This window comes from Mauremys reevesii, linkage group 6 (assembly GCF_016161935.1).
Source record: "Mauremys reevesii isolate NIE-2019 linkage group 6, ASM1616193v1, whole genome shotgun sequence".
In the NCBI taxonomy this organism is placed as follows: domain Eukaryota; kingdom Metazoa; phylum Chordata; order Testudines; family Geoemydidae; genus Mauremys; species Mauremys reevesii.
The window spans coordinates 42,701,619-42,724,518 of NC_052628.1; the positions used below are offsets into that span (position 1 = coordinate 42,701,619).

At 41.2% G+C, this 22,900-nt stretch overlaps 1 protein-coding gene across 5 annotated transcripts in view; it reads left to right on the top strand.

Annotated features, from left to right (window-relative positions):
* Positions 1-22,900, top strand: part of LHFPL2 (LHFPL tetraspan subfamily member 2) — a 216,255-nt gene that overhangs the window by 71,639 nt on the left and 121,716 nt on the right. The window contains exon 2 of one of the 5 annotated variants that reach the window (XM_039545954.1): positions 3,121-3,198. The exons of the other annotated variants lie outside the window; for them this stretch is intronic. The gene's annotated coding sequence lies outside the window, so the exon portion shown is untranslated. The remainder of the gene's footprint in view (positions 1-3,120; positions 3,199-22,900) is intronic. 5 annotated transcript variants of the gene reach the window in all.

Sequence of the window (22,900 nt, forward strand, 5' to 3'; positions counted from 1 at the left end):
TTTTAGCTCTATTGCAGTACTGTTCACAACAAACCTTATAGTTAACACAGTATAATGTTATTTACAAGTCAACAAAAGAGAGCAATGAGAATACATTTCTAAAATATAGTCCAGTTCTTCCTTTTTGATGTGATCTTAACTACTTCATGAAATCTTGGGCCAAATCTGAAGTCCTTGCTTTGACCTGCCCATTGAGAATATTCAGTTGTCTACAGAAACACCACCCAAACTGAATTTATGATCTTTCTGTATTCCCACCTAGATTAAATGATACACTCATCTGTTTCTAATCCATTTCTGTTCCCTTACAGTTTTATTTTCCAGCTAAATACAATTATTGTCTCTTTATTCCACCACTTCTGTTCATATCCTTTGATCGCTTTTGAATGTCATCTGATTCTCTTTTTCCCTTTCATTATTTTGACTGCTTACATACAGCATTTGTGGTAACCTTCATTTTCTTCTTAGATTTCACCTTTATGCCATGCATCTTTTTTCTCCACTTCCTTTTAGCTAAAATATCTGTTTTTCTTCAGTATCTGAAAGCATCCTTACAACTGAAAAGTTTTTTTTTTTAACTTTCAGCAAAACTAGCATTACTTTGTAACTGACCAATTTGTGTAGTGTGATTGAATTTCTTAGTAAATTCAGTACCTGTAAATGTTTGCAATGATTTCTGAGATTTTTTTTTTTTAAATTGTTAGTGGTTGCAGTTTTGGAAAGTGGCATTCCATACTGAAAGTCCATTTTCCTCTCTCACCATTATTATATTTATATTGAAATAGGTTATATTATTTTTTTGGGATGTGAATACACTACAAATAATTGGTATTATGACAGTTTCATTACTATATAATCACTATTTTAAAAATTAAAACAGAGTTCCTATCAAGAGTACAAATGTAAAATCCATCCCAGATTATCAGAAATGTGGGAAATGTATAGCTATGGTTGAAGGAGAATGATCTATTGTCTAATAATTAAGCAAGGGAATGCAGACACACCTGGGATTGGGGGAGAGAATGAGACTTTAGTTCTTTGTGTTCCAGTCTATCTGCTTATTCATAGACCACTAGCTCATATCCAAGTTGCAACTTCAGCCAGACAATGTGGACAATAAAGAGACTGTATTGCTTGAATTGGATGGAAAGGAGATGTAGCTGAGTGTCATCAGTGTATCGATAATAGCATTGCAGCCCAAACTGCCTGATTGTTTGTCCTAGCAACCTCACACATATAGGCTAAAAGCCTTCAGAATTTGTATTATAGCACCATCTCTGGAGACTTCCACCAAGATGGAAGGCCCCATTGTGCTAGGCATTGTTGAGACGACTAGTAAAACAGTTTCTGGTCTAAATTCCTTACAGTCTAAATAGACAAGACAGACAAGAGGTGTGAGTAAGGAACTATATTAGTTCCCCATTTTACAATTGAGGAAATGAGGCACAGAGAAATTTAAATGAGTTGGCCACGGTCATACAGGAAGTCTGTGGCAGAGCTGGGAGTTGAACTCAAATCTCCTGAGACTATTCCAGTGTGTTAACCAGAGAACCATCTTTCCTCTCCAGTCATCTGCCTATAAAAGCATGTAACACAGTCATAGTCTCCATGACCTATCCTAAAATCTTTAACAAAAGGGGACAAGTTAAACTGAGGATCCTAGAAAATGCTAGAGCTGCCTCTCCACAGTCTTCTTAATAAATCTTCTATGAAAAAAGATTAAAGACTTTAAACAGTCTTGCCAATTGCCAGAGTTGGTTTCTTGAGCACGGGCCTTCATAATTGCGCCAGCTAGGGATGCTGGCACACTGGCCTCCCAGATTGCCAGCCTGATATGGAGCTTTCCACCTCTAGGTTTGAAAACTGCTGAGGTTGGCAGTAACCACAGTTCCTTATTATCTGATAAGTGTTTAGTGGTCTTTTTGAACTAAATTAGTTGTCTTGATTTAGTCCCTAGTGGTCATGTATCCATATAACAAAAAACACTCTCAGCAGAGAGAGGCCAAGGCTTTAATGAACATGGAGATTGAACTGTCCTAAGACGCCTTGGGGAAACTTAGCATTACTGCAGTTGGTCTGTATGTAGTCAGTAGGTAGATTGAGAATTTTACTCTTCAGGTTAGTCAAGCCAGACCATTTCTCTAGCACTAAATTTACTTTCAAACTTTTATGAAAGAGATGGGGAGATATGTGTAAGGATGCAAGTAACAGAAAAATGAAAGGAAAATAAACTGAAGCAAGGCCATTGAAATGGCATACAAGAGCATAGAGAGGGACATTTTTATGATTTCGGGCTTACTGGTGGTAGGTGTGACAAATGTATTTTACTATTGAACTCAAAACACATCATAAACCTCAGTAGTATTTTCTTAAATCATATTTTTCCCCTTGTCTCCTATAGGAATAGATAATTGGTACCAACATAGGGAACCTGCCTCTGTTAGGATCAGGAGCAAAAGATCGCAGTCACCCATTCTGAGATACAACTGGAACTCTCTCCATTGCAAGCAGTTTTTTCTCCTTTCTCTTTCAAAAGACATATTAACCCCAAACCCTCTCAAGCTCATTAGCCTTCTGTTTTCTTAGATTCTACTGTTTAGAGACAGTGGTTTTACAGTTTTGTCACTTCAGAGTGGACTGGCTGATGTCTGCCACTGATGCCTTCAGGAATATTATTTTAGATATTGTGTGATGTAGGAGTTCCTCATTTTCCCCGCATACTGCTGGTCACAGTCTCTAAGGTGGTGATCTATTTGTATCTTGACTGTGATTAAGGGAATGTATGGAAGACAGATTTTTTAGACCTTGTCCACACTTAAATTTGCACTGATTTAAGTAAAGATATTATTTTTAAAGCACTTTGTTAAACAGATGCAAACCTGTGTCTGATACTCTTTAAACCTGTTTTTTATTGGTTGTGTTGAAAAAAGTACAGGTGCAAACTAAACAAATATAACCAGTGATATAAGTATGTCCCTGTGTCCCCACAGGGATTTACACTGATTTAACTAACTAGCATTTTAAACCAGTTTTACTTAAATTAGTGCAGCTTCTCCACGTAGACAAGGCTTGTGTGTAGACAACTGTAGTCTTTTTGTTTTCCTCTTTTCGTACATGTAGCCAAATCCTCTGGGCAGTGATGGCATGTCTGTACATGGATTGGCGAGTGGAAGGAATATGAAAAAACCATGCATTAGAGTAAGTAATTTTACTCTTAAAATAAATATTATGTATCTATCAATAGTCCTTAAGCAACTAATTTGTACAGCAAATAGGTCCATGAATTGCATTTCTGTCATTCACTCAGAATAGGATCTGGCAAAGAGAATTCCTTGATCTCTTCCATAATATGTGGGAATAAAAACAGCAAATGCGCATTTCTCAGAAAACCCTTTCTTAAAATTAAAACAGGAAACAAATGGAATTCCATTAACATTGTGTTGAACCAGTAAAATACTTTTAATTTGCAGATATCCTTTTGACTGAATACTGTAATGTGTTTATTTTGCAAAACTGGGTAGAGTCCTTGAACTTAAAAAAGCTGTTTGGTGCAGTGTAAACACATTACTTAACCAAAACACTTCAGCTCAGGAAGTGTGCCCTTAGAGTGTGTATTTCTTGCTTTCCCTTAGGAATTTAGTGCTGTAGTTAAGTGATAAGACTTTGCAAAGGCCATAAATGCACTAAGCAAGTACTAAAGAGGCTTCAAGGGATCTTTCCTTTCTTCATCATCTTTAAAGCAGTCTCCTTTATCATATTACTGTAGATCAGTATTACTCAGATATCAGTGGTTTAGGAACCAAATTGGCAATCAACATTACCCAAAAGAGCCATTCATTATTTAATTTACTATTATATTCTCACAGCAAAATGACTGACCAAGTTGTGACACTGTATGAAATATGGAGACACTCTATGATATTGTTAACACCAATATTATAATATTGCAAGGAATCTGACCAGATATGCCATGTAAGGTATCTACAAAAATGCTATAATTTGCCAAAATGTGGTGATCTTGTTTATATGTTTGCATCACCTTTAGATTGTGAGTTATAGATATGTTGGTATATCTGTATTTTCAATCTTGTGCTGTTTTTCTGGGTGACACCACTAGACCGAATGGCATCAGCACTAAGCTGGCTTGATGGCCCATTAAGGGACATCAGCTGTACAATAAACCCATTGATAAAGTCAGGGGCTACACCTGATGAGTCAGCAAGCCATGTAGGGGCATGCCTATGGACAAAGAACTCAAAGGCTGTTCCATGTGCTGTGAAGCTTGTGTTTGAGACATAGGAAGTACAGGCCTCATGGCAAAAGAATATAAAAGGCAGCTGCATCATCTCCATTTTGTCTTCATTCCTGCTTCTTACCTCTGGAGTAGCTTTTCTACAAATCGAAGCTCTGAACAAAGGACTGAATGACCCATCCAAGCTTTGGATGTGTTCTAGGGGGACTTTCAAGCCAGCAAACTCACCAGTACTGCTAAGAACTTGATATGTGAACTTTGAAGTCTCGGTATGTGTCTGATTGCTTTACCATTTAACAACTCTCTTCTTATTCTTTCTTTATAATAAACCTTTAGTTTTAGACAAGGATTGGCTAGCAGAGCAGTATTTTGAGTAAGATCCAGACTAATATTGACCTGGTACATGGCTGACCCTTTGGGGTCAAAAGAACATTTTGTATAGTGAGCAGAGTTTTTAAATAACTTCTCACTGTACTGGACCTAAGTGCTGATTAAGAGCCAGAGAACTGGAATGCAATAAGAGGGCTGTGTGATTTCTTTAGTCAGCTTCTTGATAACCAGTGTGGAGGATCAGAGGCACAGTTTGTGATTGGATGGGGAGTTTAACTTCAGTTAACTCCTACCAGTCTTGGGAGTATCTGCTCTTTTGCAGCCTGCCCTGACCTTGACAATTCAGAGAGGGCTGCCCTGGCACTGTGGGTCACATAGGTATTATTTTATCAACTACAATTGGTTAATAACACAGTAATAGCATCCTGATTTGTTAATAACTTAGATTGGTTAATAATTAAATCACAGAGTGTTTTAATAACGTGCTGTAAAGAGCTGCAGGAGACCCACTGAAAAAGTCACTGTTTGAGTAGCACTGCTGTAGATCATACTTCTGAATACAGCCTTATTAGTAAAGATAGTTCATGTATTTTTAATATTTCTCTAATAGTCCTATCACTTTGAACCCTTCCCATAATTTACTTTGACTTGGGTGGATCACTTCTGGGTCTGAGTCTCCAAGCTCATTGGCATAGGTGGCACATACGTTTTTCCTTTGGAGAGGCGATGGAGTACTGGAAGCTCCCTAGAAGTGTGGGGACCAACTGGCACCTGCACCATGGTCCTACCTCCACTCTGCCTTCCCTCAAAAGGCCCTATCCTTACTCCACTGCCCAGCCCCAGCCTTAAGCTTTGCTGCAGGGCTCCTCACTGCTCCCCCATCCCCTGGCTCCTCACTGCCACCCCGGGCTCCTTACTGTCCCATCCCACCACCCCCCCCAGCCACTTCCCACCCCCCTGGACTCTTTACTGCACCCTCCCCAAGGCTTATCGGTGCCCCACCTTCCCCCAGGGCTCAGTCCCATCCTTTCCCCTGACTCTCACTCTGGTAGAGGAAAGGGAGAGACCTAATAATAATCTAAAACAAATATGTTAAAGAAATTAAGAAATCAATGTGGTTTTTTATAAAATCATGATAAAATCAAAGCAAATCAGAAGTATTTTGCTATCCGAATGGCCAGAACAGTGATTTTGTGGTTTAGGCCAGTATATACATACATCCGATACTTCAGGAACATCTGTCTGACTAAGAGGTCCTCTTAGCAGAGTAGAATCTCAGAGAAGGAGTTTTTCTACCTGTCAAGGAAGCTTTTTGCTTATGGCCTCTCATTTATAATGTTAGGTCACTGTTCGGGTGTAAAGATACTTTTATTACAGAGTGACTTCTAATCAACCCAGTCACGGAGATTATTATCCCTTCTCCATTGTATAAGTAGGGACATTGCCAGAAGATTGAGGGACATGATCATTCCCCTCTATTCGGCATTTGTAAGGCCTCATCTGGAGTACAGAAACTCCTCACTTAAAGTCGTCCCGGTTAACATTGTTTCGTTGTTACATTGCTGATCAATTAGCAGGGCCGGCTCCAGGGATTTTGCTGCCCCAAGCAGCCAAAAAAAAAAAAAAAAAGCCGCGATCTGCGGCAATTCAGCGGGAGGTCCTTCGCTCCGAGCGGGAGTGAAGGACCCTCCGCCGAATTGCTGCCCAATACATTAAAGTGCCGCCCCGCTCCAGAGTTGCCGCCTCAAGCACCTGCTTGATAAGCTGGTGCCTGGAGCCGGCCCTGTCAATTAGGGAACATGCTCCATTTAAAGTTGTGCAATGCTCCCTTCTGACGTCTTTGGCAGCCGCCTGCTTTGTCCACTGCTTTCAGGAAGAGCAGCCTGTTGCAGCTAGCTGGTGGAGGCTTGGAACCAGGGTGGACCGGTAGCCCCCCCCCCCCCCTCAGCTCCCCGCTCCCTGTGCAGCAGCTGCCCAGCAGGCTATCAATTGCCGGCAGTTCAGCTGTCCCTCCCCTCACTGCCATGTGCTGCTCCTGCCCTCTGCCTTGGAGCTGCTCCCCGAGACTCCTGCTTGCTGTGCTATAGGACTAGCTGCTCTTCTCTTCTTCCTTGCCCTCTCACCTTCAGCAACCACCTGCTGTGCCCCTTCTTCATTTTCCAACTCCGCAAACCTGTTCCTGAGCTCTATTTCTCCTTCACTAGCCTGTCTTTTCCTCTGCCTGGTTCTCTTAGTCACATGCTTCCACTGCCCACTTTCCTTACCCAGCAGTCCCCCCTCAGAATTCTTTGGTCCTGCTTCCATCTGCAAGTCTGAGCTTTTCCCTTCAGCCGCCTCATGTCTTTGCTCCATCATCTGCTCGAACCCCCTTCTAAACTCAACCAGAGTTTCCACCTGCATCTCCAATCCTCAGATCTTTTCTTCCATCAGCTCTATCAGGTGGCACTTCATGCAGATGAAACTCTTATCAAGTACCCCCTCCAGGATCAACCCAGTCAGGTACCCCCTCATGTACATGCTGCAGCTTCCACATCCAGTCATCTTCATTGTGTCTTCCACTGCTGCCTCTGTATTGATCATAGCCTTCCCACCTTCTCCTAGGATATTTTCAGTAAACAGGTTATTTAGTGTCATTCAAAAGACTGTTGAATGAAACTCCAATGCTGAAACAATATTTTGACCAAAAACTGAGGATTTAGGAAGGTAGGAAGATGACTTACTAGGAATCTTGAATGTGAACCATTTAACTGTGCCAAAGTTGGTCATTTTTCTTTTCTTTAATTTTGTAATATGTAGCGATACGAGCCTTTAAAGAAACTAAAAACAGTTCAGTATTAAGAACAACTGTTTTTGTGATGCTATGATAGGCCTTTAAAATCACGTTTGCCAATTTTAATGAAGAGCACATTTTTATAATATAGTATGTAAGCCTGGTTGGTTATTCCCAAAAAAAGCAAAGCTTGCCAAAGAGTTCTGCAGAATTTGCAGTTGTGGAGATTGTATTTTTGCAAATAAAAGTAGGGTTGCTCTTCTCCATATGTTCTGGAACATCAGTCTCACCTGAATAGCCTATTCTTACTGGCTCATTATTAATCCTAGTTGGAGGCTTATTGCTTTATATAGTTCATGGTGGGATCAGAAGCAAAGATTTAGGTAGCCAAATTGGACACTTTAAATTTCACATCGGTGATCTGATTTTGTTAAATCATTGATAAAAGCATTCCTTTTTTTAGGTTTGCATGGCATGATTCTTGTGAGAATTAAGCAAGCAGTGCACAATGGTTCCTATTTTTGGAAGTGATGTGGTTACACTGCAAATGTAGAATTTAAGCAAAAATTAGTATTAATGATTTGGGCAATTTAAATCAACACTCTCAGTGTGTACCTTTTATCCTAGTGATTGACAAATAATTGTTGTAGAAACATGAATGCCATTGCAGGAAATTGATATATTTGGCATGAACAATCTGAGTGCCAAACTTAATCTGAATTTATGGTGTGATCCAGAATAGGCTATCTAGGAAAATAAACTGCTTACAAATAAAGCAATAAATACCTTTGAAGCTAGATCAAGAAATGATTAAAGCATCCTTAAAAACAAGTACAGGAAGACTCTCACAGTACCCACTTCAGATAAAAATAAATAATTAGGGAAACTATTGAAGTACTGAATTAGTTATGACCTTCAGAATTAAGTGTTGTGGGCTCCTGAAGATGATGTTTATTGGCTAAAACCTGTAATTAGAAATGTATCCACTGCTCTACTCTTACTACACCAGGAGGTTTATGTAAAATAATAAGAAATTCTTGAGAAATAATGTAGACTAGAAATGTTAAGATTCATAGAAATGTTTGGTTTATATAGGGTGTGTGTGTCTTTTATCTGCTCTAGTATCTCATGGCTGACAGAGTGAATCTTTTGAACTTCATATTGATGTTAAGGGGCCAGATTCAGTGTCTGCTAGTAGAACCCAGGATGCAAATCCAAGGTAGAAGTAATCTGCCCAAAGTGGAGTTGCAGTAGTGGAAGTCACATAAGAACAGCCATACTGGGTCAGACCAGAGGTCCATCTGGCTCAGTATCTTGTCTTCCTACAGCAGCCAATGTCAGGTGCCCCAGAGGGAAGGAACAGAACAGGCAATCACCAAGTGGTCCATCCCCTGCTGTCCACTCGCAGCCTCTTGCATACAGAGGCTAGGGGCATCATCCCTGCCCATCTTGGCTAATAGCAACCCCTGCTCTGCCAGGTTAATGGAGGTAGACAGTGGAGCCTACAAAGAGGGCAAGGAGACGTATGGAACCAATGTGTCTCCCAGACAGCCTTGGGCTGCCTCTCATGTTGTCCCATCTGGAGCTGATTCCTTGGTGATGGTTCCCTCTGCTGTGCAGTTACATAAGCTATGTCCAGTTAGGCTTCACGGACCCCACACAGCTAACAGGTCAAATAGTGAACTGGAATACATTGGTTTATTTACTTCAGCTGAAGTCAATGGAATTATGCCAGTTTACATCAGGTAAGGATTTGGCTCCACACCTTTAAATCAGTAAAGTAAATCATGCAGACAACCTTTTAGTTAAGAGCCAGTCACAGTCTGACCCTTGCATGGGTAGCCATGCAAGGGCCTCCCTATTTCTTATTTTTCTAAATAGGGACTGGTGACACTGGCAACCCTTGCTCACCCTTGAATTTATACCAACTGAGTATCTTCCACATTGTGTGCTGGCCCCAATGTAATAAAACAGTTTAATCCTAAATATGCAGCTTTGTTTTCACAATGGACACATTGAATTATAATGATAATTCCATGCTTATATATATGAAGATAATACCTACCACAAAGCAGCCCAAATTGTGTTCCAAACTATATACATACAGGAAATACTTTCCAGGTTTTCCACTGGATCAGCATTCATGTCGCACTCCCCATCAGTACCCAGCCTGGGCTGGAAAAGCTAATGATCCAATCAGTGGACCAAATTCACTGATGAATCCTGGTCACATGCCACCTGAGGCATATTGCGCATACGCAATGAAGAAGACAGCTACTAGTTGCCATCACTTGTTGAGGTAAAGGATAGCAGCCAAGTGGACAAATAGTACAGAGCCAGATGCATAATGTGAAGAGGGAAAATTTTGGCCAAGAAAATAAGTAATAAAGCCTTACTCTTAAAATAAGTGCCATGTGATTTTAAATATCTATGCACAGATGACAGGACCCAGTTTTTTATGGTCTCTGAAAGTCCACACCGGTAAAATATATGGAGTTGACATTTCCTATTGTTGAAAGCTGTCCCAGGTTTCTCAAACCAGATGCATGTACCACCAAATTAACCCTAGTGTAATACACTGTACATTGACTTTGCTAATCTGTGCTTGGTTTGCCTGTCTTTGAAAGATTATAGTGAAAACTAATAATGATTTTTCTTTAAGAAAATTGGAGCTTTCAAAGCTTATTTTGTCGTCTTACTGTTTTGAGGGCAGTCAGTTCTCACTGTGAACTGAGTCTGACTGCAAGGTAATAGAACAAATATATGTTCTATTGCTAAATAAAGCTGTATATTAGGATGTCGTACAAAATGCTTTAAATTTATTACAACTCTTACATGAAGTTTTTAAAAAAGTTTTGTTAAACTGGCAACATGTTCAATGAAAACAGATTTAAAAATATCAGATAAATTTGGAAGCCTGCATGTTACTTTTAAACTGAAGGCACAATTCTCTTTTAATTTGTGTGAAATGCTGCAATTTCTGACAAATTGGGGGGAGGGATAGCTCAGTGGTTTGAACAGTGCTAAACCCAGGGTTGTGAGATCAATCCTTGAGGGGGCCACCTAGGGATCTGGGGCAAAAATCAGTACTTGGTCCTGCTAGTGAAGGCAGGGGGCTGGACTCAATGACCTTTTGAGGTCCCTTCCAGTCCTAGGAGATAGTTATATCTCCAATTTTTTTTTATTTTATGCTGGATATGTGTCATGGGTAGAACCTAACATATATCCAAATGTCTAGTTTGCCAGAAAATGAACGTGGATGTGGACTACGATATAAATCTAATTGGAGAGACAAGGTGGGTGAGGTAGTATCTTCTATTGGGCTAACTTCTGTTGGTGAGGTTTCAACAGAAGTTGGTTCAATAAAAGATATTACCTCATCCACTTGTCTCTCTAATATCCTGGGACCGACAGAGCTAGAACAACAGTGCATACATTAAACTAATTGATCACTTGTGTGTAGGGATTAGGGTGACCAGATGTCCCGATTTTATAGGGACAGTCTCGATTTTTGGGTCTTTTTCTTATATAGGCTCCCATTACCTCCCACCCCCATCCTGATTTTTCACACTTGCTGTCTGGTCACCCTAGTAGGGATTTTGGAGTAAAAATGACTTAAACAATATTTGATGCTGTGAATAAGTTTGAAGCCAAGAACTGATTCACTATTTCAGATGTTTGGCTAGTTCTGTGATATTTGAAACAATCTGAGGGAAAATGAATAAAAAATATGTTTTTTTCTAGTTAGTAAGGAGAATCCTTGCCTCCTTGACTGAGACAATGTGTCTGCACAATGGCTTTAGCAGCCTGTTTTGCACTGAAGCCTGCATTTCAACAGCACCAGAAAATAACCAACAGCTAAAAAATAGATCAACTGTAGAGATTAATTTTCAACTAAATGCAGCGATATTAAATGTGCCTTAAGATTTAGAGGGAAGACCTATCGTTATTGATTATAGTGTTGAGATGAATAATACTATTTCTCAGTTGTACCCTGTCCATCAATCTGCATATCTAGCTTGTTATCTGCTTAATTATCATCTGAAATATCAGTATATACTCTGGGCATACAGTTTTGTTTTGTTTTTTGATAGAAAGAAAGAAAAATAGTAGCTGTGGAAGCCAAGATTTTCAAAACTGGGTGCCTAAAGCTAGGCATCTAAATAAAGGGAGAGCAAGTCTCCTCTTTTCTTTTAAATGCTGAAAAAATTACATGTGTATGTATTTTGTGTTCATAGTGGAAGTGTGTAAGTACTAATGCAATTCAGAATTACTATATTGCATAGATGCTGAGAACCAAGAACAACATATAGCAGCATGTCAACCACATAGACTTCTTGCAGTCTTTAAACTTGTGAACAGGCAATACAAAACTACTCCAATGAGTGAATTTATCCCCTGTATATCAAATTTGCTTAAATATCCCAGAGGAACAAATACCTTCAGTGTACCAGACATAAACAATATTAAAGGTGGTTGTTCATGGTTTTTAGTGCCATTAAATTGTCAGTCTTTCACTTATGCTGTACTTAAAAAGTCAACATTTGAAATATTTTTAAATTAAAATATGAATTATTCACTTCACCAAAGGATGATATATATCGCTAGTTGAAATCCTAAACCACTGTATTTGCTGGGTAGTGTGAACCAAGGGCTTCTTATAGTATGAGGCTGCTTTACCTTAAAATACCATACTTACAGCACAGCCACAGAGGAGCATGCCTTTCTGGATCAGTTTGTTGTTTTCAGAGAAGTGGAAGACATTGTAGAAGCTGCAACATAAATAAGAAATGTGAGTTCTTATTTACAGGATATTCACTATGGAGAAGATCTTCTATCCTACACATGGCCAACTAGATTCAGTTAACATAATAGAAGTGGCCTCTCTTATTTGCCACTCACAGGGACATGTTTTCAATATCCCTTCCTTAATACATTCCTCAGTAATTGTGGATCCATCAATTTACAAACTTAATGGTACTGATTTTCATAATGGGTAGTTGTGTTTGTGTTGCATCAGAGGAGCCCTATGGGAAATTTGGTCCATAATGTAATGTGTTCCTTTGCAAATCCAGGGTCACTCAGTCTGCTAGGATACCTAAAGACTAGCCTGTAAACATCTACATTTTTTCATTTTATTAGTGATCATGTGCAAACTAGTAACAGAATTTAGTTTTTACAGTACTTCTGGAATGCAAGAATGTGGCCTGTCTGAGGGGTCATTAACATAAACATGATTTCCTAGACCTCTGTGATAGACTCTTACAACAAAAAATACTGTTCCACTTCCATTTGAACTAGAATTTATAAGACTGGGATAAAAGACATTGATGCCTGCTGGCACTTCAGTAGACAAGCTGCTACAGGTGCTGTGGGAATGTTCTGTGATTAAAGGATTTTGGGGAGGTGGTGTGTTCCCTTTGTCCTCTAAGTGACAGACTAAAAAGAATACTGGCTTGTGTATGCCCACTCTGTCTAAAAAGCCAGTGCTGGAGAAATGGAAGTCATCAACATGTCCGTGCAGAGAAGACTTAGCTTATGAACTTTTTGTCATTTGGCAGCCTATGAAATGGTTGTAAGCACAAGTTGTAACACTCAAATATTCTGAAAGCATATGGTCTTCATTCCTTGATATGTATGATGAATGATCCATTATAGTAAACTCTACAGGTCTGCATCACACTTATATTCTGCATGCCCTTTATACACCCAATATTTCCACTCCTTTCTCTTCTTCTTTTGTTCTTTCTCTGATAATTCTTTCCTCCCAGAGGCCATGAAAACCTCTAATCTTAGGTAGAAGTGGCAGGATGGGGCTTTCCCTAATCATTTAGTTGAAATTAAGAGTTACCTGTATTTTTCATCACACTAGCCAATATTTGGCTGATACTTTAATGAAAGCTGTTTAAGTCTCAGAGGAACTGAAGAAAATGGAAGAAGTCTCTTGTACAAACAGGTCCATTATCAAGTCATAAACTCAGAACTAATTAGAAAAACAGTCAAAATAGAAGTGTGAAAATTAGCCTATTTCCAGTAAGATTGATTTAGACAGCAGAATAATCAAGATCTTACTGAATTTTGTGTATTACTACAACAGGCTACTCATCTAGATGAACATTTCTTGACTGAATCACTCAGTGTATTTGGCATAAACAGGTTTTCCTGCCATATAAGTTGCACAGTTTTCTGTTCAAATTATGAAAGTAAAATTTTAGTATCTGAGCACCTCAGTAGGGCTATCCACAGAGTGAGGTGCTACTCAACATGAGTAAGGTTGGCAGAATCTGTTCCTTAGTTTGTTAGTGTTTGAATGCAAGCTCTCTGATGAGGTGGGCACAATAAATACTGATTTTGAATATGAAATGTTTTTTTTTACAATAATAAGCTTTATTTTTATTTTTAAAATCATTTTCAGATACAGATTTTGGAAACCAGTTATAAAAGAAAGTATATCTTTGTAATTTCCACGTGCAGTCGTTCAAAATCTTTTGGATCTGACAATTAATGGAATGGAAAAACATTGTATGTTTCTCCTTCTTTGTTCCTCTCATGTTATTCCAGGGTATCAATGTGGAGTAGGATTTAGTTCAACAAACATGTATGTCTTGTAGATTTTATTGATTGAGTAGTTCCTATCTGAAGCATTGCAAAATAAGGAATATTTGTTTTAAAGATACAGTGTGGTGTTAGCCCACTGATTACAACAGCAAGAGATGTGAAGGTAGCATTGTGTGTGCATGCAGTTTGTGTTCTGTACACAAGTGTATGTGAATCACACTCAGTAACAGCAATTCTCAGACACGTATGGCTGTTGAGGGGTATAGGGCATGTAGCTATTGCTATCTCACTGAGAAAAAGATGTTTTTTGATATGAAGAAAAAAATTTTTTTACAATAACATCTGGACACTTTTGATCTTTCTTGCCTCATCAACTTTCTTGGTTCCCCTCCTTGACCTCTTTTCATCCTTAGAATCTACTACTTTGAGTCTTATCGCTCAGCTGCCTACACTTCTTAGAGCACAAGATACATTGTACCAGCTGCTACGATACTTCAAAATAGGGGTTGCACTATCTGGGGTAAATGGCTTCTGGTTTTTGTTTGTATTTCAATCTGATTAAATACATCATCAGTGGGTTCCTGTTATACCAGTAAATTAGTGCAGTCTTATCCAGTCCAAGATTGCTTTAGAGAGTCCCCTTAGTCTGCCTCAAAATCTGTGTGAGTCTATGAATCATTTAATGAAAATATTGGATTGAGTTTCAGGTTTCTAGTCCCTGCTGGTGCATTAAATCCTTTGTGGTATTGGCAGGGGAGAAGGGGGGAATCTTTGTTTAGCCAGATAAATGCAAAAAGTGTCAAATCCAGATGTTCTGAGAGACTCCAGACTGGCTTTTGGTACAGTTTCAGAGGGACAGAGTGAAAAAGGCCCGTGGGACTACTGCATACATGACTTTCATTTAGCCTTTTAGCCATGAGGGCAATCGGAAGACAAGGAATTGATGAAACATATTATTTGCATTCTTCCTCTCATACAAATGCATGTGCATGCTCTCTTCCATACAGATATACACATATACACTGTATGTTGGGTTTGTAGGTTATGAATAAATTGTCTGAGAAAATGTTATCTTGCTTTCAAAGCAGAATTATGAACTATGTTAACAAATAGTGCTTTAACTTAATCATCATGCAATCTTGTCTGCCTGGTTTGTAGTTTAATACTTGAGTGTTTTGTCATTCAGAATTATTACAGACTGACCTGAGAGACACCTCTGTCCTCAAAGTTTTGGCTTCAGTCTGAACAAGTTTGAGCAGACAGAAACCTTCTTAAAAAGAAACAACTATTTGAAGAATGTTAGAAAAGAGTAAAAGTACAGACTGGACTGGGGAAATGAGCTCTAGTGTGAAGAATAATGCATGAACCATTGGATGAGCCCATGTCTGTTTGTTTGGGTCTTTCCTTTTTATTGTGGTGTTCTGTTAATTGTTGTGTTCAGATCCTCTGAATTTATTCAAAAGAGGCTTCATTGTAATTAGTTTGGTTTATGGGAAACAAATGTATTAACTCTTGAGCTCAGAAATTGAATTTTCCTAGCTCAAAGTTAATGAATGTATATGCATGTTCGTTGGGAGCAGCCAGCCTGAAAAGATTTAACAGCTTTCTTTCCCTTTTTTAAAGGAAATTGCTGTAGGGCAGCTCCACTCTCTCGTCATTACTGTGCAACTTTTGTTCACTGGAACACATTAGGGACAGAATCTCCTGCCCTTATCCATGCTGAGTGTCACCTTACTTCTAAGGTACTCGGTGGGCAGCTGAGTAGAAATTAATCATTATGGTATCTGAGCACCTCAGTAGGGCTTTCCACAGAGTGAGGTGCTACTCAACATGAGTAAGATTGGCAGAATCTGTTCCTTAGTTTGTTAGGGTTTGAATGCAAGGTCTGTGATGAGGTGGGCACAATAAATACTGATTTTTAATATGAAATGTTTTGTATAACAATAACTTGCTTTGTATTTTTAAAACCATTTTTAGATACAGATTTTGGAAACCAGTTATTAAAGAAAGTATATGTCTGTAATTTCCATGTGCAGTCCATTCAAAACCTTTTGGATTTGACAATTAATAGAATGGAGATAGTCACTATCATAGTTTAATAAAGAAACCACTTTTTCCTTATTTGGATTTTCATAAGGTTCTGTCACTTCTGCACGGATGTTACAGTGTGACCTAACAAAATATAAAAGCTGGACTTCAACTGACCGATTACACTGCCTAGACCATTAGGCAATAACTTATAGAAAGAAAAATATATTTAGAATTTAACTTTTGTCTTTCTCAAGCAATTACTGATGATCTCCATCTGAGAAGAGACATGCAGATTTTTTTAAATTTTATTATTTTTTAGTATTTTTAAATGAGAAAACAAAAATATTAACTTCAGCAAAAAAGGCTTTCAGACTCATGGTGTTTTTCCTGCATATAAGGATACTGTTACAGATGTTTGTGATTATAATCTTTGCAAACAATTGTCAGAAAAATTCATCTGATTTCCAAAGACTGCAGAACAGCAGATGTGGATTTAAGTTTCAAACAGCATCCTTAATCACTTACATGTGGACACAAACAGAACTTGAAGCTCAGTGGGAAGTGACTGGATGCTTTGTTAGGCTGGTTTACAGTAGAGAGATGCATTTTCATTTGTTTTCCTTTCTCTCATAGCCCTTTTTAAAGGAGAGCGAATGAAAGAACAAGAAAGAGGCCTATTTTAATTAGATATAGGACTCTTTCCGGAAATCAAAAGGCTTAGGGACCACCTAAGATGGTGGAAGGTTTAACCTGATAGATTTCTTCATCTCTTTCCCTTTTGATAGTTTATCAACACGCAAAAAAAAAAAGATATTGGAGAATAGAGTAGTTCCATGTCAGCAGCCCATTTTTAAACGGAATGATTAGTGATAGCCAGCTTTGCCTGTAAGAGGTCTTAAACTAAAGTATAGCTACTGGACGGTAATTCTGTAGATAAGGACTGAAAAGTTGCTCTGGTCCAATGTAGAAACTCAGAGAAAATACTTTAGAAAGCTAGTTTTGTGCAAGTGTTTTAGCAGTGTTCATAAATTGAAGGGTGCAGGAGGGAAGGGGGAAATGGAATTCAGTGGCTGTTGAGCTCATAATTGCGGGATGATTGTCAAATAATTGTGGCAGAGTTGCGGACAAGCCATGGAAAATTGCGGATTTTATTTTTTATTTATTTTTATACTTTTTCCACAATTTTCTGCAGCCACTGCATTTTGGATATTTCAGATCCACATACTAATCAGATCCAATCAATCCTATTTGATCTCGAGAGAGCAGCTCAAAGTGATATAGTACCAATACAAAAAAACTGCCTTTATGCACGACGTTTTTGATTGTTGCCTTTAATTCAAAGGTAAGTATCAGATACTGGTGATTCTATCATTTAAAACATTAGAAAAAATAGTTGGGTCATAGGATAGCAGCCAATTCTGTTAGTTTCGGTGGTTTGATGGATCGCTTTGATGATTACCTGTTCTGTTCATCCCCTCTGAAGAACCTGGCATTGGCCACTGTTGGAAGACTAGATTGACCATTAGTCTGACCCAGTATGGCCGTTCTTATGTTACAACCACAGTTACAGTGTTTATTACTGATTGATGAGCAAGTTTTGAAAAAGCAATTTGATCTGCTGAATGAGGAGACCTATGCTAGTAATTGCTATATAATTTAAGTTTTCATTAAAAAATTGTCTAGTTCTTACCCTTCCAAATATCTTCACAATCATATGATCCAAATAAAAACTGATGAAGCAGTGTCTTCATGAGTCTGCAGAGAAAAACCTAGTGCCTCTGCAGCTGCTTAGCTTTGGCCTGGTCTACACTATGCGTTTATACCGAATTTAGCAGCATTAAACCGATTTAACCCTGCACCCGTCCACACAACGAAGCCCTTTATATTGATATAAAAGGCTCTTAAAACCAATTTCTGTACTCCTCCCCGACGAGGGTAGTAGCGCTGAAATCGGTATTGCCATGTCGGATTAGGGTTAGTGTGGCCGCAACTCGACGGTATTGGCCTCCGGGCAGTATCCCACAGTGCACCATTGTGACCGCTCTGGAAAGCAATCTGAACTCGGATGCACTGGCCAGGTAGACAGGAAAAGCCCCGCGAACTTTTGAATTTCATTTCCTGCTTGCCCAGTGTGGAGCGCTGATCAGCACGGGTGGCCATGCAGTCCCAAATCCAAAAAGAGCTCCAACATGGACCTTACGGGAGATACTGGATCTGATCGCTGTGTGGGGAGACAAATCTGTTGTATCAGAGCTCCGTTCCAGAAGACGAAATGCCAAAGCGTTTGAAAAAATCTCCAGGCTATGATAGACAGAGGCCACAGCAGGGACTCAACACAGTGCTGTGTGACAACCGTAATGGAAAAACAAAGAATCAAATGGACGCTCATGGAAGGAGGGACGGGGGACTGAGGACTCGAGCTATCCCACAGTTCCTGCAGTCTCCGAAAAGCATTTGCATTCTTGGCTGAGCTCTCAATGCCTGAAGGGTCAAAAACATTGTTGCCAGTGGTTCAGGGAATATGTCGTCAATTTACCCCCCCCTCATCTCCCCCCCAAGGGAAAAAAATCATTTCTCGCCTCTTTTCAATGTCACTGTATGTCTATTGGATGCTGCTGGTAGACGGGGTGCTGCAGTGCTAAATAGCAGCATCCTCTCCCCTCCCCTCCCCAGTGGCAGACGGTATGGTACAAAATGACTGATAGCCGTCCTCGTCATCATCCTTGTGAGTGCTCCTGGCTGGCCTTGGTGAGATTGGCTGGGAGCACCTGGGCAAAAATGGGAATGACTCCCGGTCATTCCCTTCTTTAAGCTTTGTGTCCTGGAGATTCAGTCCTGGCAGATGGTGCAATAGGGCTGGTAACCGTCCTCATCATAGCAGCTGGAGGCTGAGCTCCTCTCCCCTCCTCCCCCCCTTTCATGTCTAATGGAGATTCTGGACTATCATAGCAGCGGGAGGCTGTGCTCCTCTCCCCCCACCCTTTAATGAGTAATGGAGATGTCCTGCCTGGAATATCATAGCAGCTGAAGGATGCCTCCCCCTCATTTTATCTCACTAAAAAGTCAGTGTTTCTTATTCCTGCATTCTTTATTACTTCATCACACAAATGGGGTGGTAACTGCCACAGTAGCCCAGGAGGGGTGTGGGAGGAGGGAAGCAACGGGTGGGGTTGTTGCAGAGGCACCTCCTAGAATGGCATGCAGCTCATCATTTCTGCGGGATATCTGGGGCTCTGACCTGGAGTGGCTGTGCTCTCTGGTTCTCTAGTAGACTTGCCCCATATTCTAGGCAGGACTGATTCTATTTTTAGACAAAACATAAAGAAGGGAATGACCTGGGAAGTCATTCCCATTTTTGTCCATGCGCCCCTGGCTGACCTCACCGAGGCCGGACAGGAGCACCCATGACAGCAGCAGACGGTACAATATGACTGGTAACCGTCATCGCCAATTTCCAAAGCAGCAGACGGTGCAATAGGGCTGGTAACTGTCTCTGCTACCTTGCAAAGGCAAATGAATGCTGCTGTGTAGCACTGCAGTACCGCGTCTGTCAGCAGCATCCAGTACACATACGGTGACAGTGAAAAAAGGCTAAACGGGCTTCATGGTTACCATGCTATGGCGTCTGCCAGGGCAATCCAGAGAAAAAGGGCGCGAAATGATTGTCTGCCGTGGCTTTCACGGAGGAAGGATTGAGTGACGACATTTACCCAGAATCACCCGTGACACTGTTTTTGCTCCATCATGCATTGTGATCTCAACCCAGAATTCCAATGGGTGGGGGAGACTGCGGAAACTATGGGATAGCTATGGGATAGCTATCCACAATGCAAAGCTCCGGAAATCGACGCTAGCCTCGGTACATGGACGCACACCGCCGAATTAATGTGCTTAGTGTGGCCGCGTGCACTTGACTTTATACAATCTGTTTTAAAAAACCAGTTTATGTAAAATCGGAATAATCCCGTAGTGTAGACACACCCTGAGAAAAGCTGTAGCTGAGTAAAATTGATATGTTTCTAGTCTGTTTCACTGCCACTATTCAGAACCTTGTGGGAAGTACTGAAATTGTCAAAATTCATGTCAGTTTTATGTCACTTCTTGGGGGATCTGTGAGCAACAGCAGGGTCTGCATTTCTTGTTGTTTCAGGTAATTAACAATGGAAGAGCACCCCAAAAATGGAGAGTGGAGGGATGAAAAAAGTGATAGGGATGGACCTCTTTCCCCCTCCATCACACGCCACCTCAATACCTTTCTGGAACTTTGGGACTTTTCAGGAGAGATCAGAGACAGAAAACTCTTCTCCTTTCTAGTAGTTAGAGCACTGAACTTCAAAATTTGAACCCTGCTCGCGAGAGGCTGAGATGAAATATAGAGTTACAAATCAGGGTCCAGAGAGAGCACCATGATGAAAGTACTCAGAATTCTTCTTTCCTAGCAGCTGGGATGACATGGGTGCCTGGCTTCTCACAACGATGTTGACCTGAGACCTTACTGATGGTCCTTCCTTACCCTGACACTCTACCCTACATGTTCTTTTTTTTTTTTTTTAATCTATTTCTAGCTATTTGGTTTAGCCTTCTGGCAAGTAGGTGTCTCATAAACTTTTCAAACTTTGATGATGGGCAATTCAAATTTACAAAGATAAAACATAGCAAAAACGCTACTGGGGGAAAGATACCCAAAGACCAAAAGGAATTTTTTGAAGCAGTTATTTTAATTAAATGTTCTAAAAGCATCAGCAGTATTGTGATTTCAGGCTAAAATTACTGTGGCTGAGGTCAGTCCTGAGTGGTGGTTTGACTGGAGTTTATATATACTTACAAAATCTTTTAATAGACATTCTCTAAGATTGTTCTGTCAGTACTTTACTAAGGCTATGTCTACACTACTGCGGTAAGTCGACCTACGCTACGCAACTCCAGCTTCATGAATAATGTAGCTGGAGTTGATATACACCTCTACCCCGATATAACATGGTCCTCGGGAGACAAAAAATCTCACTGCGTTATAGGTGAGACCATGTTATCAAATGTGCTTTGCCCCCTCCTTCCCCGTTCCTTGTTCCCTGACCGCCTCCTCCAGAGACCTCCGTCCTTAATCACCCCCAGGACCCCACCCCCTACCGAACCCCCTGTCCCCTGACTGCTCGGACTCCTATCCACCCCCGACCTCCTGACAGGCACTCACCAGCAGTGGCGGGAAGCGGAGCAGCCCAGCCCCAGTCCGCTCCACTCCACCACCTCCCAGCCACGTCGCTCTGCTTCCCGCTGCCGGTGAGTGTGGGGAGGTTGGGGAAAGGATGCCCCCTCTGCACTCACTTGCAGTGGGAAGCAGAGCAACACGACCCCAGCCCGCTCTGTTTCCTTGCCCTGGCCCCAGCCATGTCGCTGGGGGGCAGCTAGGGAAAGGTTCTGCACTCACCTGCGGCGGGAAGTGGAGCGCAACGGCTGGGAGCTGGTGGAGTGGAGGTGTCAGGCTGGGCTGCTCCGCTTCCCGCCGCTGGTGAGTGCTGGGAGGTTGGGGAAAGGACGCCCTCCTCACTCACCAGCAGTGGGAAGCGGAGTGATGCGGCCCCAGTCCGCTCCACTCTGCCACCTCCCAGCCACGGCGCTCCGCTTCCTGCCGCAGGTGAGTACGGGGGGGGCATCCTTTCCCCAACCTCCCTGCACTCACCGGCGGCCGGAAGGGGAGCACCCCAGCTGGGAGGTGGCAGAGTGGAGTGGGCTGGGGCTGCGTCGCTCCGCTTCCCGCTGCTGGTGAGTGAGGAGGGCGTCCTTTCCCCAAGCAACACGGCTGGGGCCGGGGAAGCAGAGCGAGCTGCTCCCGGCCCCCTGCTAATCCCCTGGGCCACTCTGGGACTGTGGGGCCCCCAAAAGTGCCCTCCCACAGCCACAGCTCCTGCCCCCCAGACCCTGGGAGAGGGAGCCCCTGACCGCCCCTGAGACCTTCCTCCCCTTATCGAACCCTTCGGACCCGGCCTGGCCCGGCCCCCTTAACACGGGTCACGTTATATCGGGGTAGAGGTGTACCTTAGGTCGAGTTACCGCGGGGTCTACACTGCGGGGGGTGGGGTCAATGGGAGAAACTCTCCAGTTGACTTACCTTATTCTTCTTGTCGGGGGTAGAATACAGGGGTTGACTGAAGAGCGATCTGCTGTCAATTTGGCGGATCTTCACTAGACCTGGCAAATCGACCGCCAGTGGATCGATCTCAGAGTGTAGATCCCAGCTGTAGTGTAGATGTAGCCTAAATGACCAATTGTTTTCTCCTCCTGTCTGCTTCTATGTGACCTTAGTTTGCCCTTGTGTGACCTTAGTTTTTCATGTTTTTCTTTCAAAGTAGATGCCTTCATGGATATCAGTTGTTCATATGTTTTTCAAAATAAAGCAAACCTAATGATGTCCAAAACAAAATTCCTATACCAACATGTTTTGTAATTGTTACCCTTTGTCTAGAATGACTTAGAGGTAAGTATTTTTCATTAAGCATGAGTTTACAAACATTGTCAAATATTGTGGTTTAAGGATTAATACATTGTTTTTTGCTCTTTTTAATCTACAGAGAAAGTATGGGTTATTGTGGACAACTTGCTGCAGTGCATACAGTAAATTTATAAAGCTATTGGTGTAGGTAATGTTCAGTTGAGAACCTGTCAATGATTTCTCAATGTTGCCAGAGATGTCAGCACAATGAGGTCACAATCTACTTTAATGTATCCTAAAGGTCCTAAGAATGGCCCTACTGGGTCAGACCAAAGGTTCATCTAGCCCAGTATCCTGTCTTCTGACAGTGGCCAGTGCCAGGTGCCCTACAGGCAATGAACAGAACAGGTAATCATCAAGTGGTCCATCCCCTGTTGCTCATTCCCAGCTTCTGGCAAACAGAGGCTATGGACTCCATTCCTGTTCATCCTGGCTAATAGCCATTGATGGACCTATCCTCCATGAATTTCGT